The following is a 17,401-nucleotide window of genomic DNA, read 5'->3' as shown; positions in this document are numbered from 1 at the left end:
ATGACTGGGAGTTAGGGCTGTCCCTGTTCTTTGGAACAATCGACTGGTTGAAATAAAATCAACTATATGTAGGCTACGGAGCATGTCTGATGATTTAAGCACACTGTAATTAAATAATTAAGACCACACAAATGACTCAAGAGGGAGGCAGAGATCAACAACCTTCTCCTGCGCTGCTGGCCTTTGCAGGTTCTGCCATTACGCCATTACGCCACTAATAGGTTACACCAGGGGTCGGCAACCTTTCCCATTTGTAGTGCCAATTTACCATTTCTACAAATCTGCGTGTCCGTTATGATTTTCATATGCACATTTTCGTGGAACAGTTTAATTTATTTTATAATAAAGTCTTCATAACTCCAAATCATTGTCATGCGATTCATGAAAATGAAATCTAACTGAAAATTCTACAAATCTAAAACTAACTTCTATTTCCATTGCCAGGTATGTAAAAATAGCCTACCTGACGCTAACAAATAAAAACACTGCAGCCTGCAGGTAGACAATATCCTGATAAAAATAAATACAATTAGCTATGCACAGCCTCTCTGCAAGGAACTTGAAACATTGTATCAACTTGGTCCAGCCAAGTTGCTGTTTGAGGTGAAGAAAAATTACTTTGAGAACCTCCACAACTCATTAGTGGTGGTGAGTTAAGACAATCAGAAATACTATCGGATCTCCTAATGGACACATTTGTAGGCCTACATTTGCACGCAGGCCAGGTAGCCTAGGCCTACTTCTATGTGTAATCAGGTGTGCGTCCTTACTCAAGATTGACAGGAGCGCTACAAACATAACACAATTAATAAATTATAATAACCAAACGAACATTGTAACCAAACGAACATTGTAGATTAGAAATGGCAATTAAAGGTAAATGTTCTACTGGTGATACTGATGTGCCATCCCTGCGGCCTCCACAATGGGTTAGTCCACTGAGACAGGCGTCAATCAAGACATGGCATTGTTATTATTATTTTTAAAAATGTGCAACTGCCAGACAAAAAAAATTCTCTGTCTACCAACAGCCTATGAACCAATCAGTCGACCAGTCCTACTGGGAATATAGATATTCATCGGTTGGTCAAAGATACCTTAAAAAAAATAAGTAGGAGTGTGGATCAGAAAGCCAGTCAGTATCTGGTGTGACCACCACAACTCCTTCTCATAGAGTTGATCAGGTCATTGATTGTGGCCTGTGGAAGGTTGTCCCCTCTTCAATGCAGACCTGCCAACATGCACGCATTTTGCATACCAGCTGCACAATTCTCTGTCAAGGTACGCAGGTACGAGATCCGCTTTATAGGTACGCAGAAATGAATAGGGCCTTATTTTATTATTATGATTATTTTTTAATAAAAAATAAATCCACTGAGGAAATTTAACATCCCGATTCTCAAGCTGCAACACACAGTCATGTGAGTTGTGTCAACGGACGTGTATTAATCTCCATAATTATTCGACGTAGCTACCCGGTGTGTGCCCCTCTTCCTGTTTGTTGTAATGCTGAGTTTGCCGACCGTCAGCTGTCCGTAAACACATGGACAAATCCCTTTTCGACTGTGTGTTGTGGACCAGTAAACACAAAATTATTTCAAGCTAACCTTAGCGACCATAAAATGGACATTCAGTGGGCTCTAAAGTGCCAGCAGTTCATTTGCTAGTGTGAGATTAAATTAAAATACGAAAAATTACTGGTCGCATTTGTGCGAGTTTGATTCACATTTAATTCTGCGTCCCATTAGTTGTATTTTCCACGTAACACTACGAGGATCACGCAACCTGATACTGTAACTGTAATTATGATCCACGTCACAAAAAGCATTATAAAAGTATAATCAAAAATAAATATAAAGATCTTGGCATTAAATGGAGTCGGGAGTCTAGAAGACTGAGCGATGAAGAATGACTGAGTGTCAGGTATTAGCTATAGAGGCAATGCTTTTAAAATGCCTTTGCACTAGATTTGCGAGTTGAATCGCCAATTTGCCCCGCGCGTCTGGTACTCTAAAAAGTTGACAGACCTGGTGGAAACTGGAACACATGCTGAAACATGAGGTGATGGCAGCAGATAAATGGCACGACAATTGGCCCTAGGATCTCGTCACGGTATCTCTGTGCATTGCAATTGCCATCGATAAAATGGAATTGTGTTCGTTGTCCGTAGCTTATGCCTGCCCATACCATAACCTCACCGCCACCATGGGGTACTCTGTACACAACATTGACATCAACATTGAGGCCAGTTGGACGTACTGCCAAATTCTCAAAAACGATGTTGGAGGCGGCTTATGGTAGAGAACTGAACATTTAAAATCTCTGACAACAGCTCTGGTGGACATTCCAGCAGTCAGCATGCCAATTGCACGCTCCCTCAAAATTTGAGACATATGTAGCATTGTGTTGTGTGACAAAATTGCACATTTTAGAGTGGCCTTTCATTGTCCCTGGCACAATGTGCACCTGTGTAATGATCATGCTGTTTAAGCAATTTCTTGATATGCCACACCCGTCAGGTGGATGGATTATCTTGGCAAAGGAGAAATGCTTCACGAACAAGGATGTAAACACATTTCTGCACAATATTTTAGAGAAATACGCATTTGTGCAGAAAGAACATTTCTGTGATCTTTTGTTTAATCTCTTGAAACATGGGAGCATATTTTTGTTCAGTGTTGATAAAAGGGCATCATCATTATAGCAGAGGTTCTCTGAAGGTCATCCAGGCCTGGAGGACAGAGAGCTAGCCAGCACAGGCACGATTTTTAGAATCATTTTCGAAATTACAGTATTTTCGAAATCCCTCACTCCTCGACTCTTCCTGCGTCCTCCTTCCTTCCCTGCCTCTCTGTGCCCTCTTTTTTTCCCCAACTGCCCTCCCTTTCTTCCTTCTGCCTCTCCAAGTGTCCTTCCTACCTCCTTTTCTTCCCTCTCTCACTCCCTCCATGGTGTCTGAAGAGGTAAGCTGAAGAGGTGAGCAGCAGAGCTGTCTATTCAGCGAGTGAGGCAGGGCCAATGCCGTTATTAATGGTGGTGACGGGATGAGAACTCAGAGACCCCTGGCCCCCAGGGAGGCCCCTGTGTACAGAACACTCTGACACAGCTCTTTAATAGAGCAGACAGCTGGCTGCGAGTCCTAGGCCCCTAGGGGTCAATTCCAGGACAGGATGACCATGGGCCTTATAAAGTCTTCTGCCCTATCGTCACCCCAATCTAGGATGGAGCTCATCATATGCTGAATTCCAAGTCATCCCCTAGCTAGCAACCTACCTCTAGACACTTCCTGTTGGTATGATAATGTACGATAATAGCTCTGTCTTGTCCTCTGATTGGTTGGGTGAAATTTTCACTGAATTGCTTATTTTGTTTATTTATTTATTAGTGATAGACAACAATACATATATGTGGTTGGAATTCCAATGGCTTATATGAAACCACACCACTATGCATCGTCATTTTACCCCTACCTACATGTACCAATTACCTTGACTAACCAATTACCTTGACTAACCTGTACATTGACACAGTACCAGTACCCCATGTAAATAGACTCGTTATTTTATTGTGTTACTTGTAATTAAAATTTTTACTTAAATTTATTTTGTAAATATTTTTTTTACTCTATTTCTTGAACTGCTGTGTTGGTTAAGGGCTTGTAAGTAAGCATTTCACGGTAAGGTCTACAACTGTTGTATTCGGCGCATGTGACAAAACACGTTATTCGCTGATTTTATTTTAATTGATCAGTAATCACATTTTTTAAATATATATACAGTGCCTTGCGAAAGTATTCGGCCCCCTTGAACTTTGTGACCTTTTGCCACATTTCAGGCTTCAAACATAAAGATATAAAACTGTATTTTTTTGTGAAGAATCAACAACAAGTGGGACACAATCATGAAGTGGAACGACATTTATTGGATATTTCAAACTTTTTTAACAAATCAAAAACTGAAAAATTGGGCGTGCAAAATTGTTCAGCCCCTTTAAGTTAATACTTTGTAGCGCCACCTTTTGCTGCGATTACAGCTGTAAGTCGCTTGGGGTATGTCTCTATCAGTTTTGCACATCGAGAGACCGACATTTTTTCCCATTCCTCCTTGCAAAACAGCTCGAGCTCAGTGAGGTTGGATGGAGAGCATTTGTGAACAGCAGTTTTCAGTTCTTTCCACAGATTCTCGATTGGATTCAGGTCTGGACTTTGACTTTGACCATTCTAACACCTGGATATGTTTATTTTTGAACCATTCCATTGTAGATTTTGCTTTATGTTTTGGATCATTGTCTTGTTGGAAGACAAATCTCCGTCCCAGTCTCAGGTCTTTTGCAGACTCCATCAGGTTTTCTTCCAGAATGGTCCTGTATTTGGCTCCATCCATCTTCCCATCAATTTTAACCATCTTCCCTGTCCCTGCTGAAGAAAAGCAGGCCCAAACCATGATGCTGCCACCACCATGTTTGACAGTGGGGATGGTGTGTTCAGGGTGATGAGCTGTGTTGCTTTTACGCCAAACATAACGTCTTGCATTGTTGCCAAAAAGTTCAATTTTGGTTTCATCTGACCAGAGCACCTTCTTCCACATGTTTGGTGTGTCTCCCAGGTGGCTTGTGGCAAACTTTAAACAACACTTTTTATGGATATCTTTAAGAAATGGCTTTCTTCTTGCCACTCTTCCATAAAGGCCCGATTTGTGCAATATACGACTGATTGTTGTCCTATGGACAGAGTCTCCCACCTCAGCTGTAGATCTCTGCAGTTCATCCAGAGTGATCATGGGCCTCTTGGCTGCATCTCTGATCAGTCTTCTCCTTGTATGAGCGGAAAGTTTAGAGGGACGGCCTGGTCTTGGTAGATTTGCAGTGGTCTGATACTCCTTCCATTTCAATATTATAGCTTGCACAGTGCTCCTTGGGATGTTTAAAGCTTGGGAAATATTTTTGTATCCAAATCCGGCTTTAAACTTCTTCACAACAGTATCTCGGACCTGCCTGGTGTGTTCCTTGTTCTTCACGATGCTTTTAACGGACTTCTGAGACTATCACAGTGCAGGTGCATTTATACGGAGACTTGATTACACACAGGTGTAATCTGTGTATTGTATTTGTCATCATTAGTCATTTAGGTCAACATTGGATCATTCAGAGATCCTCACTGAACTTCTGGAGAGAGTTTGCTGCACTGAAAGTAAAGGGGCTGAATAATTTTGCACGCCCAATTTTTCAGTTTTTGATTTGTTAAAAAAGTTTGAAATATCCAATAAATGTCGTTCCACTTCATGATTGTGTCCCACTTGTTGTTGATTCTTCACAAAAAAATACAGTTTTATATCTTTATGTTTGAAGCCTGAAATGTGGCAAAAGGTCGCAAAGTTCAAGGGGGCCGAATACTTTCGCAAGGCACTGTATTTGTTTTGATTCAATGTGTGTGTGCATGTGAGAGTTAGGCTATATGGAGGAGATTACTGAGTAGTTTGGTTCGTCAGGCTGACCCCCAGTCTTCTCTTACACACCTATCCGATCCTTTCAGACCTACGAAAGACAAGTACAGGGAGAAGGATGGTTTCCTCTCTCAATCACATATTTGTAGCTTTGGATAAACTTACACTGTGCCACACTGTGTACATACTTAAAGACATTCCTTATAGGATCTGAACTATCTCCCTGACCGATAACTACCTGAAGCAAATGGCTTATGTCCTGCGTTGATGTAAAATTCTAAATTTCCCTTGCCCAGGAGTAGCTAGACGCATTGATACCCTCTCCCTTAAATGTGTTTCCTTTGAATTGATGTGTTCCTCCCACAGGGCCCGTGGACTTCGTAGAGATGGTGTAGACTGCCTACTGTATTTATTTGCACGCACGCACACACACATCACCAGTCTGTTTGGCAGTAGCTGTTGTTGTAGAGAATGACTGCTGTTTTATAGGGAGGTGGGGGTGGTGTTGAGGCCCTATTCTCCCACAGCGAAATTGGCAGCTTTGACACATCGTTGACCAAGGCTCATCTCTTAGTTAATTATTTGTCTACTGTATGATTGTCATCCACATTGTCATGCTCTGACTGTAAAGGAGGAAAATCATTCTCTAAGTCCTAGTATTCCTTAAGATTCCTATTAGTCCCAGTATTCCTCCACTTGTCCTAGTATATCTTGTAGTATTTCTCCTAGTAGTCCTAATATCCCTCTACTTGTCCTAGTATTCCTCCACTTGTCCTAGTTTTCCTCCACTTGTCCTAGTATTCCTCTACTTGCCCTAGTATTCCTCTACATGTCCTAGTATTCCTCCACTTGTCCTAGTAGTCCTAATATTCCTCCTAGTAGTCCTCCTCTTCCTCCTAGTAGTCCTTATATTCCTCCTAGTAGTCCTCCTATTCCTCCTAGTAGTCCTAGTATTCCTCCTAGTAGTCCTAGTATTCCTACTAGTAGTCCTCCTATTCCTCCTAGTAGTCCTAGTATTCCTCCTAGTAGTCCTAGTATTCCTCCCAGTAGTCCTACTATTCCTCCAAAACCTAGTACTTCTCCTAGTAGTCCTAGTATTAATCCTAGTAGTCCTCCTATTCCTCCTAGTAGTTCTCCTATTCCTCGTAGTAGTCCTAGTATTCCTCGTAGTAGTCCTAGTATTCCTCCTAGTAGTCCTCCTCTTCCTCCTAGTAGTCCTAGTATACCTCCTAGTAGCCCTCCTATTCCTCCTAGTAGTCCTAGTATTCCTCCTAGGAGTCCTCATATTCCTCCTAGTAGTCCTAGTATTCCTCCTAGTATTCCTCCTAGCAGTCTTAGTACTCCTCCTAGTAGTCTTAGTATTCCTCCTAGTAGTCCTCCTATACCCCCTAGTAGTGCCAGTATTCCTCCTAGTAGTCCTAGTGGTTCTCCTATTCCTCCTAGTAGTCCTAGTATTCCTTCTAGTAGTCCTAGTATTCATCCACTTATCCTAGTATTCGTCTTAGTAGTCCTAGTATTCCTCTTAGTAGTCCTAGTAATCCTCCTAGTAGTCCTCCTATTCATCCTAGTATTCCTCCTAGTAGTCCTAGTATTCCTCCACTTGTCATAGTATTCCTCCTAGTAGTTATCCTATTCCTCCTAGTAGTAGTAGTATTCCTCCTAGTAGTCCTAGTATTCCTCCTAATAGTCTTAATATTCCTCCTAGTAGTCCTAGTATTCCTCCTAGTAGTCCTAGTATTCCTCTTAGTAGTCATCCTATTCCTCCTAGTAGTCCTAGTATTCCTCTTAGTAGTCCTAATATTCCTCCTAGTAGTCCTAATATTCCTCATAGTAGTCCTAATATTCCTCCAAAACCTAGTACTCCTCCTAGTAGTCCTAGTATTCCTCCTAGTAGTCCTCCTATTCCTCCTAGTAGTTCTCCTATTCCTCAAAGTAGTCCTAGTATTCCTCCTAGTAGTCCTAGTATTCCTCCTAGTAGTCCTCCTCTTCCTCCTAGTAGTCCTAGTATACCTCCTAGTAGCCCTCCTATTCCTCCTAGTAGTCCTAGTATTCCTCCTAGGAGTCCTCATATTCCTCCTAGTAGTCCTAGTATTCCTCCTAGTATTCCTCCTAGCAGTCTTAGTACTCCTCCTAGTAGTCCTAGTATTCCTCCTAGTAGTCCTCCTATACCCCCTAGTAGTGCCAGTATTCCTCCTAGTAGTCCTAGTGGTTCTCCTATTCCTCCTAGTAGTCCTAGTATTCCTCCTAGTAGTCCTAGTATTCATCAACTTATCCTAGTATTCGTCTTAGTAGTCCTAGTATTCCTCTTAGTAGTCCTAGTATTCCTCCTAGTAGTCCTCCTATTCCTCCTAGTAGTCCTAGTATTCCTCCTAGTAGTCCTCCTATTCCTCCTAGTAGTCCTAGTAGTCCTACTAGTTGTCCTAGTATTCCTCCTAGTATTCCTCCTAGTAGTCTTAGTACTCCTCCTAGTAGTCCTAGTATTCTTCCTAGTAGTCCTAGTATTCCTCCTAGTAGTCCTAGTGGTTCTCATATTCCTCCTAGTATTCCTCCTAGTAGTCCTAGTGGTTCTCCTATTCCTCCTAGTAGTCTTAGTATTCCTCCTAGTAGTCCTAGTATTCCTCCACTTATCCTAGTATTCCTCTTAGTAGTCCTAGTTTTCCTCTTAGTAGTCCTGGTATTCATCCTAGTAGTCCTCCTATTCATCCTAGTAGTCCTAGTATTCCTCCTAGTAGTTATCCTATTCCTCCTAGTAGTCCTAGTATTCCACCTAGTAGTCCTAGTATTCCTCCTAGTAGTGCTCCTATTCCTCCTAGTAGTCCTATTATTCCTCCTAGTAGTCCTCCTATTCCTCCTAGTAGTCCTAGTATTCCTCAAAGAAGTCCTCCTATTCCTCTTAGTAGTCCTAGTATTCCTCTCAGTAGTCCTAATATTCCTCTTAGTAGTCCTAGTATTCCTCCTAGTAGTCCTAGTATTCTTCCTAGTAGTCTTAGTATTCCTCCTAGTAGTCCTCCTATTCATCCTAGTAGTCCTAGTATTCCTTCTAGTAGTCCTAGTGGTTCTCCTATTCCTCCTAGTAGTCCTAGTATTCCTCCACTTGTCCTAGTATTCCTCTTAGTAGTCCCAGTATTCCTCCTAGTAGTCCTCCTATTCATCCTAGTAGTCCTAGTATTCCTCCTAGTTGTTATCCTATTCCCCCTAGTAGTTCTAGTATTCCTCCTAGTAGTTATCCTATTCCTCCTAGTAGTCCTATTATTCCTCCTAGTAGTCCTCCTCTTCCACCTAGTAGTCCTAGTATTCCTCCTAGTAGTGCTCCTATTCCTCCTAGTAGTCCTAGTATTTCTCCTAGTAGTCCTCCTCTTCCTCCTAGTAGTCCTAGTATACCTCCTAGTAGTCCTCCTATTCCTCATAGTAGTCCTAATATTCCTCGAAAACCTAGTACTCCTCCTAGTAGTCCTAGTATTCCTCCTAGTAGTCCTCCTATTCCTCCTAGTAGTTCTCCTATTGCTCAAAGTAGTCCTAGTATTCCTTCTAGTAGTCCTAGTATTCCTCCTAGTAGTCCTCCTCTTCCTCCTAGTAGTCCTAGTATACCTCCTAGTAGTCCTAGTATTCCTCCTAGTAGTCCTCCTATTCCTCCTAGTAGTCCTAGTATTCCTCCTAGTAGTCCTCCTATTCCTCCTAGTAGTCCTAGTAGTCCTACTAGTTGTCCTAGTATTCCTCCTAGTATTCCTCCTAGTAGTCTTAGTACTCCTCCTAGTAGTCCTAGTATTCTTCCTAGTAGTCCTAGTATTCCTCCTAGTAGTCCTAGTGGTTCTCATATTCCTCCTAGTATTCCTCCTAGTAGTCCTAGTGGTTCTCCTATTCCTCCTAGTAGTCCTAGTATTCCTCCTAGTAGTCCTAGTATTCCTCCACTTGTCCTAGTATTCCTCTTAGTAGTCCTAGTTTTCCTCTTAGTAGTCCTGGTATTCATCCTAGTAGTCCTCCTATTCATCCTAGTAGTCCTAGTATTCCTCCTAGTAGTGCTCCTATTCCTCCTAGTAGTCCTATTATTCCTCCTAGTAGTCCTCCTATTCCTCCTAGTAGTCCTAGTATTCCTCAAAGAAGTCCTCCTATTCCTCTTAGTAGTCCTAGTATTCCTCTCAGTAGTCCTAATATTCCTCTTAGTAGTCCTAGTATTCCTCCTAGTAGTCCTAGTATTCCTCCTAGTAGTCCTCCTATTCATCCTAGTAGTCCTAGTATTCCTTCTAGTAGTCCTAGTGGTTCTCCTATTCCTCCTAGTAGTCCTAGTATTCCTCCACTTGTCCTAGTATTCCTCTTAGTAGTCCCAGTATTCCTCCTAGTAGTCCTCCTATTCATCCTAGTAGTCCTAGTATTCCTCCTAGTTGTTATCCTATTCCTCCTAGTAGTTCTAGTATTCCTCCTAGTAGTTATCCTATTCCTCCTAGTAGTCCTATTATTCCGCCTAGTAGTCCTCCTCTTCCACCTAGTAGTCCTAGTATTCCTCCTAGTAGTGCTCCTATTCCTCCTAGTAGTCCTAGTATTTCTCCTAGTAGTCCTCCTCTTCCTCCTAGTAGTCCTAGTATACCTCCTAGTAGTCCTCCTATTCCTCCTAATAGTCCTAATATTCCTCCTAGTAGTCCTAGTATACCTCCTAGTAGTCCTCCTATTCCTCCTAGTAGTCCTAATATTCCTCCTAGTAGTCCTAGTATTCCTCCTAGTTGTCCTAGTATTCCTCCTAGTAGTCCTAGTATTCCTCCTAGTAGTCCTCCTATTCTTCCTAGTAGTCCTACTATTCCTCCTTGTAGTCATAGTATTCCTCCAAGTAGTCCTAGTAGTCCTAGTATTCCTCCAAGTAGTCCTAGTATTCCTCCAAGTTGTCTTAGTATTCCTCCAAGTAGTCCTAGTATTCCTCCTAGTAGTCCTAGTTTTCCTCCTAGTAGTCCTAGTATTCCTCCTAGTAGTCCTAGAATTCCTCCTAGTAGTCCTCCCATTCCTCTTAGTAGTCCTCCTATTCCTCCTAGCAGGCCTAGTATTCCTCATAGTAGTCCTCCTATTCCTCCTAGTAGTCATCCTTGTAGTCCTAATATTCCTCCTAGTAGTCCTAATATTCCTCCTAGTAATCTTAGCATTACTCCTAGTATTCCTCCCAGTAGTGCTAATATTCCTCTTAGTAGTCCTAGTATTCCTCCACTTGTCATAGTATTCCTCCTAGTAGTTATCCTATTCCTCCTAGTAGTCCTAGTATTCCTCCTAGTAGTCCTAGTATTCCTCTTAGTAGTCATCCTATTCCTCCTAGTAGTCCTAGTATTCCTCTTAGTAATCCTAATATTCCTCCTAGTAGTCCTAATATTCCTCATAGTAGTCCTAATATTCCTCCAAAACCTAGTACTCCTCCTAGTAGTCCTAGTATTCCTCCTAGTAGTCCTCCTATTCCTCCTAGTAGTTCTCCTATTGCTCAAAGTAGTCCTAGTATTCCTTCTAGTAGTCCTAGTATTCCTCCTAGTAGTCCTCCTCTTCCTCCTAGTAGTCCTAGTATACCTCCTAGTAGTCCTAGTATTCCTCCTAGTAGTCCTCCTATTCCTCCTAGTAGTCCTAGTATTCCTCCTAGTAGTCCTCCTATTCCTCCTAGTAGTCCTAGTAGTCCTCCTAGTAGTCCTAGTATTCTTCCTAGTAGTCCTAGTGGTTCTCATATTCCTCCTAGTATTCCTCCTAGTAGTCCTAGTGGTTCTCTTATTCCTCCTAGTAGTCCTAGTATTCCTCCTAGTAGTCCTAGTATTCCTCCACTTATCCTAGTATTCCTCTTAGTAGTCCTAGTTTTCCTCTTAGTAGTCCTGGTATTCATCCTAGTAGTCCTCCTATTCATCCTAGTAGTCCTAGTATTCCTCCTAGTAGTTATCCTATTCCTCCTAGTAGTCCTAGTATTCCACCTAGTAGTCCTAGTATTCCTCCTAGTAGTGCTCCTATTCCTCCTAGTAGTCCTATTATTCCTCCTAGTAGTCCTCCTATTCCTCCTAGTAGTCCTAGTATTCCTCAAAGAAGTCCTCCTATTCCTCTTAGTAGTCCTAGTATTCCTCTCAGTAGTCCTAATATTCCTCTTAGTAGTCCTAGTATTCCTCCTAGTAGTCCTAGTATTCTTCCTAGTAGTCTTAGTATTCCTCCTAGTAGTCCTCCTATTCATCCTAGTAGTCCTAGTATTCCTTCTAGTAGTCCTAGTGGTTCTCCTATTCCTCCTAGTAGTCCTAGTATTCCTCCACTTGTCCTAGTATTCCTCTTAGTAGTCCCAGTATTCCTCCTAGTAGTCCTCCTATTCATCCTAGTAGTCCTAGTATTCCTCCTAGTTGTTATCCTATTCCTCCTAGTAGTTCTAGTATTCCCCCTAGTAGTTATCCTATTCCTCCTAGTAGTCCTATTATTCCTCCTAGTAGTCCTCCTCTTCCACCTAGTAGTCCTAGTATTCCTCCTAGTAGTGCTCCTATTCCTCCTAGTAGTCCTAGTATTTCTCCTAGTAGTCCTCCTCTTCCTCCTAGTAGTCCTAGTATACCTCCTAGTAGTCCTCCTATTCCTCATAGTAGTCCTAATATTCCTCAAACCTAGTACTCCTCCTAGTAGTCCTAGTATTCCTCCTAGTAGTCCTCCTATTCCTCCTAGTAGTTCTCCTATTGCTCAAAGTAGTCCTAGTATTCCTTCTAGTAGTCCTAGTATTCCTCCTAGTAGTCCTCCTCTTCCTCCTAGTAGTCCTAGTATACCTCCTAGTAGTCCTAGTATTCCTCCTAGTAGTCCTCCTATTCCTCCTAGTAGTCCTAGTATTCCTCCTAGTAGTCCTCCTATTCCTCCTAGTAGTCCTAGTAGTCCTACTAGTTGTCCTAGTATTCCTCCTAGTATTCCTCCTAGTAGTCTTAGTACTCCTCCTAGTAGTCCTAGTATTCTTCCTAGTAGTCCTAGTATTCCTCCTAGTAGTCCTAGTGGTTCTCATATTCCTCCTAGTATTCCTCCTAGTAGTCCTAGTGGTTCTCCTATTCCTCCTAGTAGTCCTAGTATTCCTCCTAGTAGTCCTAGTATTCCTCCACTTGTCCTAGTATTCCTCTTAGTAGTCCTAGTTTTCCTCTTAGTAGTCCTGGTATTCATCCTAGTAGTCCTCCTATTCATCCTAGTAGTCCTAGTATTCCTCCTAGTTGTTATCCTATTCCTCCTAGTAGTCCTAGAATTCCTCCTAGTAGTTATCCTATTCCTCCTAGTAGTCCTAGTATTCCTCCTAGTAGTGCTCCTATTCCTCCTAGTAGTCCTATTATTCCTCCTAGTAGTCCTCCTATTCCTCCTAGTAGTCCTAGTATTCCTCAAAGAAGTCCTCCTATTCCTCTTAGTAGTCCTAGTATTCCTCTCAGTAGTCCTAATATTCCTCTTAGTAGTCCTAGTATTCCTCCTAGTAGTCCTAGTATTCTTCCTAGTAGTCTTAGTATTCCTCCTAGTAGTCCTCCTATTCATCCTAGTAGTCCTAGTATTCCTTCTAGTAGTCCTAGTGGTTCTCCTATTCCTCCTAGTAGTCCTAGTATTCCTCCACTTGTCCTAGTATTCCTCTTAGTAGTCCCAGTATTCCTCCTAGTAGTCCTCCTATTCATCCTAGTAGTCCTAGTATTCCTCCTAGTTGTTTTCCTATTCCTCCTAGTAGTTCTAGTATTCCTCCTAGTAGTTATCCTATTCCTCCTAGTAGTCCTATTATTCCTCCTAGTAGTCCTCCTCTTCCACCTAGTAGTCCTAGTATTCCTCCTAGTAGTGCTCCTATTCCTCCTAGTAGTCCTAGTATTTCTCCTAGTAGTCCTCCTCTTCCTCCTAGTAGTCCTAGTATACCTCCTAGTAGTCCTCCTATTCCTCCTAATAGTCCTAATATTCCTCCTAGTAGTCCTAGTATACCTCCTAGTAGTCCTCCTATTCCTCCTAGTAGTCCTAATATTCCTCCTAGTAGTCCTAGTATTCCTCCTAGTTGTCCTAGTATTCCTCCTAGTAGTCCTAGTATTCCTCCTAGTAGTCCTCCTATTCTTCCTAGTAGTCCTAATATTCCTCCTTGTAGTCATAGTATTCCTCCAAGTAGTCCTAGTAGTCCTAGTATTCCTCCAAGTAGTCCTAGTATTCCTCCAAGTTGTCTTAGTATTCCTCCAAGTAGTCCTAGTATTCCTCCTAGTAGTCCTAGTTTTCCTCCTAGTAGTCCTAGTATTCCTCCTAGTAGTCCTAGAATTCCTCCTAGTAGTCCTCCCATTCCTCTTAGTAGTCCTCCTATTCCTCCTAGTAGGCCTAGTATTCCTCATAGTAGTCCTCCTATTCCTCCTAGTAGTCATCCTAGTAGTCCTAGTATTCCTCCTAGTAGTCCTAATATTCCTCCTAGTAATCTTAGCATTACTCCTAGTATTCCTCCCAGTAGTGCTAATATTCCTCTTAGTAGTCCTAGTATTCCTCCCAGTAGTTCTAATATTCCTCCTAGTAGTCCTAGTATTCCTCCTAGTAGTCCTCCTATTCCTCCTAGTAGTCCTAGTATTCCTCCCAGTAGTCCTAATATTCCTCCTAGTAGTCCTAGTATTCATCCTCGTTCTCCTAGTATTCTTCCTAGTAGTCCTAATATTCCTCCTAGTAGTCCTAGTATTCCTCCTAGTAGTCCTAGTATTCATCCTAGTAGTCCTAGTATTCCTCCTAGTATTCCTAGTATTCCTCCTAGTAGTTCTAGTATTCCTCCAAGTAGTCCTGGTATTCCTCCTTGTTCTCCTAATATTCTTCCTAGTAGTCCTAGTATTCCTCCAAAATCTAGTAATCCTCCTAGTAGTTCTCCTATTCCTCCTAGTAGTTCTCCTATTTCTCCAAGTTGTCCTCTTATTCCTCCTAGTAGTCCTAGTATTCCTCCTAGTAGTCATAAAACCCCAAACAGCAAACAATGCAGGTGTAGAAGCACAGTGGCTAGGAAAAACTCCCTAGAAAGGCCAAAACCTAGGAAGAAACCTAGAGAGGAACCAGGCTATGAGGGGTGGCCAGTCCTCTTCTGGCTGTGCCGGGTGGAGATTATAACAGAACATGGCCAAGATGTTCAAATGTTCATAAATGACCAAAACGGTCAAATAATAATAATCATAGTTGTTGTTGAGGGTACAGCAAGTCAGCACCTCAGGAGTAAATGTCAGTTGGCTTTTCATAGCGGATCATTAAGAGTATCTCTACCACTCCTGCTGTCTCTAGAGAGTTGAAAACAGCAGGTCTGGGACAGGTAGCACGTCCGGTGAACAGGTCAGGATTCCATAGCCGCAGGCAGAACAGTTGAAACTGGAGCAGCAGCACGGCCAGGTGGACTGGGGACAGCAAGGAGTCATCATGCCAGGTAGTCCCGAGGCATAGTCCTAGGGCTCAGGTCCTCCGAGAGAGAGAAAGAAAGAGAGAATTAGAGAGAGCATACTTAAATTCACACAGGACACTGGATAAGACAGGAGAAGTACTCCAGATATAACAAACTGACCCTAGCCCCTCGAAACATAAACTACTGCAGCATAAATACTGGAGGCTGAGACAGGAGGGGTCAGGAGACACTGTGGCCCCATCCGATGATACCCCCGGACAGGGCCAAACAGGAAGGATATAACCCCACCCACTTTGCCAAAGCACAGCCCCCACACCACTAGAGGGATATCTTCAACCACCAACTTACCATCCTGAGACAAGGCCGAGTATAGCCCACAAAGATCTCCGCCACGACACAACCCAAGGGGGGGCGCCAACCCAGACAGGAAGATCACATCAGTGACTCAACCCACTCAAGTGACGCACCCCTCCTAGGGACGGCATGAAAGAGCCCCAGTAAGCCAGTGACTCAGCCCCTGTAATAGGGTTAGAGGCAGAGAATCCCCGTGGAAAGAGGGGAACCGGCCAGGCAGAGACAGCAAGGGCAGTTCGTTGCTCCAGAGCCTTTGCGTTCACCTTCACACTCTTGGGCCAGACTGCACTCAATCATATGACCCACTGAAGAGATGAGTCTTCAGTAAAGACTTAAAGGTTGAGACCAAGTCTGCGTCTCTCATATGGGTAGGCAGACCATTCCATAACAATTGAGTTCTATAGGAGAAAGCCCTGCCTCCAGCTGTTTGCTTAGAAATTCTAGGGACAATTAGGAGGCCTGCGTCTTGTGACCGTAGTGTACGTGTAGGTATGTATGGCAGGACCAAATCAGAGAGATATGTAGGAGCAAGCCCATGTAATGCTCTGTAGGTTAGCAGTAAAACCTTGAAATCAGCCCTTGCCTTGACAGGAAGCCAGTGTAGGGAGGCTAGCACTGGAGTGATATGATCAAATCATTTGGTTCTAGTCAGGATTCTAGCAGCCGTATTTAGCACTAACTGAAGTTTATTTAGTGCTTTATCCGGGTTGCCGGAAAGTAGAGCATTGCAGTAGTCTAACCTAGAAGTAACAAAAGCATGGATTAATTTTTCTGCATCATTTTTGGACAGAAAGTTTCTGATTTTTGCAATGTTACGTAGATGGAAAAAAGCTGTCATTGAAACAGTTTTGATATGTTCGTCAAAAGAGAGATCAGGGTCCAGAGTTACGCCGACGTTCTTCACAGTTTTATTTGAGACAACCATTAAGATTAATTGTCAGATTCAACAGAAGATCTCTTTGTTTCTTAGGACCTAAAACAAGCATCTCTGTTTTGTCCGAGTTTAAAAGTAGAAAGTTTGCAGCCATCCACTTCCTTATGTCTGAAACACAGGCTTCTAGCGAGGGCAATTTTGGGGCTTCACCATGTTTCATTGAAATGCACAGCTGTGTGTCTTTCATCATAGCAGTGAAAGTTAACGTTATGTTTTCGAATGACATCCCCAAGAGGTAAAATATATAGTGAATACAATAGTGGTCCTAAAACAGAACCTTGAGGAACACCGAAATTTACAGTTGATTTGTCAGAGGACAAACCATTCACAGAGACAAACTGATATCTTTCCTACAGATAAGATCTAAACCAGGCCAGAACTTGTCCGTGTAGACCAATTTGGGTTTCCAATCTCTCCAAAAGAATGTGGTGATCGATGGTATCAAAAGCAGCACTAAGGTCTAGGAGCACGAGGACAGATACAGAGCCTCGGTCTGATGCCATTAAAAGGTAATTTACCACCTTCACGTGGTTCACGTCAAGTGCAGTCTCAGTGCTATGATGGGGTCTAAAACCAGACTGAAGCATTTCGTATACATTGTTTGTCTTCAGGAAGGCAGTGAGTTGCTGCGCAACAGCTTTTTCTAAAATTTTTGAGAGGAATGGAAGATTCGATATAGGCCGATAGTTTTTTTATATTTTCTGGGTCAAGGTTTGGCTTTGTCAACAGAGGCTTTATTACTGCCACTTTTAGTGAGTTTGGTACACATCCGGTGGATAGAGAGCCGTTTATTATGTTCAACATAGGAGGGCCAAGCACAGGAAGCAGCTCTTTCAGTAGTTTAGTTGGAATAGGGTCCAGTATGCAGCTTGAAGGTTTAGAGGCCATGATTATTTTCATCATTGTATCAAGAGATATAGTACTACAACACTTGAGTATCTCTCTTGATTCTAGGTCCTGGCAGAGTTGTGCAGACTCAGGACAACTGAGCTTTGAAGGAATACGCAGATTTAAAGAGGAGTCCGTAATTTGCTTTCTAATAATCATGATCTTTTCCTCAAAGAAGTTCATGAATTTATTACTGCTGAAGTGAAAGCCATCCTCACTTGGGGAATGCTGCTTTTTAGTTAGCTTTGCGACAGTATAAAAAATACATTTCGGATTGTTCTTATTTTCCTCAATTAAGTTGGAAAAATAGGGTGATCGAGCAGCAGTAAGGGCTCTTCGATACTGCACGGTACTGTCTTTCCAAGCTAGTCGGAAGACTTCCAGTTTGGTGTGGCGCCATTTCCGTTCCAATTTTCTGGAAGCTTGCTTCAGAGCTCGGGTATTTTCTGTATACCA

General features: G+C 42.5%; 1 pseudogene; it reads left to right on the top strand.

Annotated features, from left to right (window-relative positions):
• LOC139372382 (syndetin-like) overlaps positions 1 to 17,401 on the top strand; it is a 284,096-nt pseudogene that overhangs the window by 20,543 nt on the left and 246,152 nt on the right.

Source organism: Oncorhynchus clarkii, chromosome 18, assembly GCF_045791955.1.
Source record: "Oncorhynchus clarkii lewisi isolate Uvic-CL-2024 chromosome 18, UVic_Ocla_1.0, whole genome shotgun sequence".
NCBI classification, from domain to species: Eukaryota; Metazoa; Chordata; class Actinopteri; order Salmoniformes; family Salmonidae; genus Oncorhynchus; species Oncorhynchus clarkii.
The sequence above is the reverse complement of the archived record's forward strand: the minus strand, read 5'-3'. Positions and strand labels throughout refer to the sequence as shown.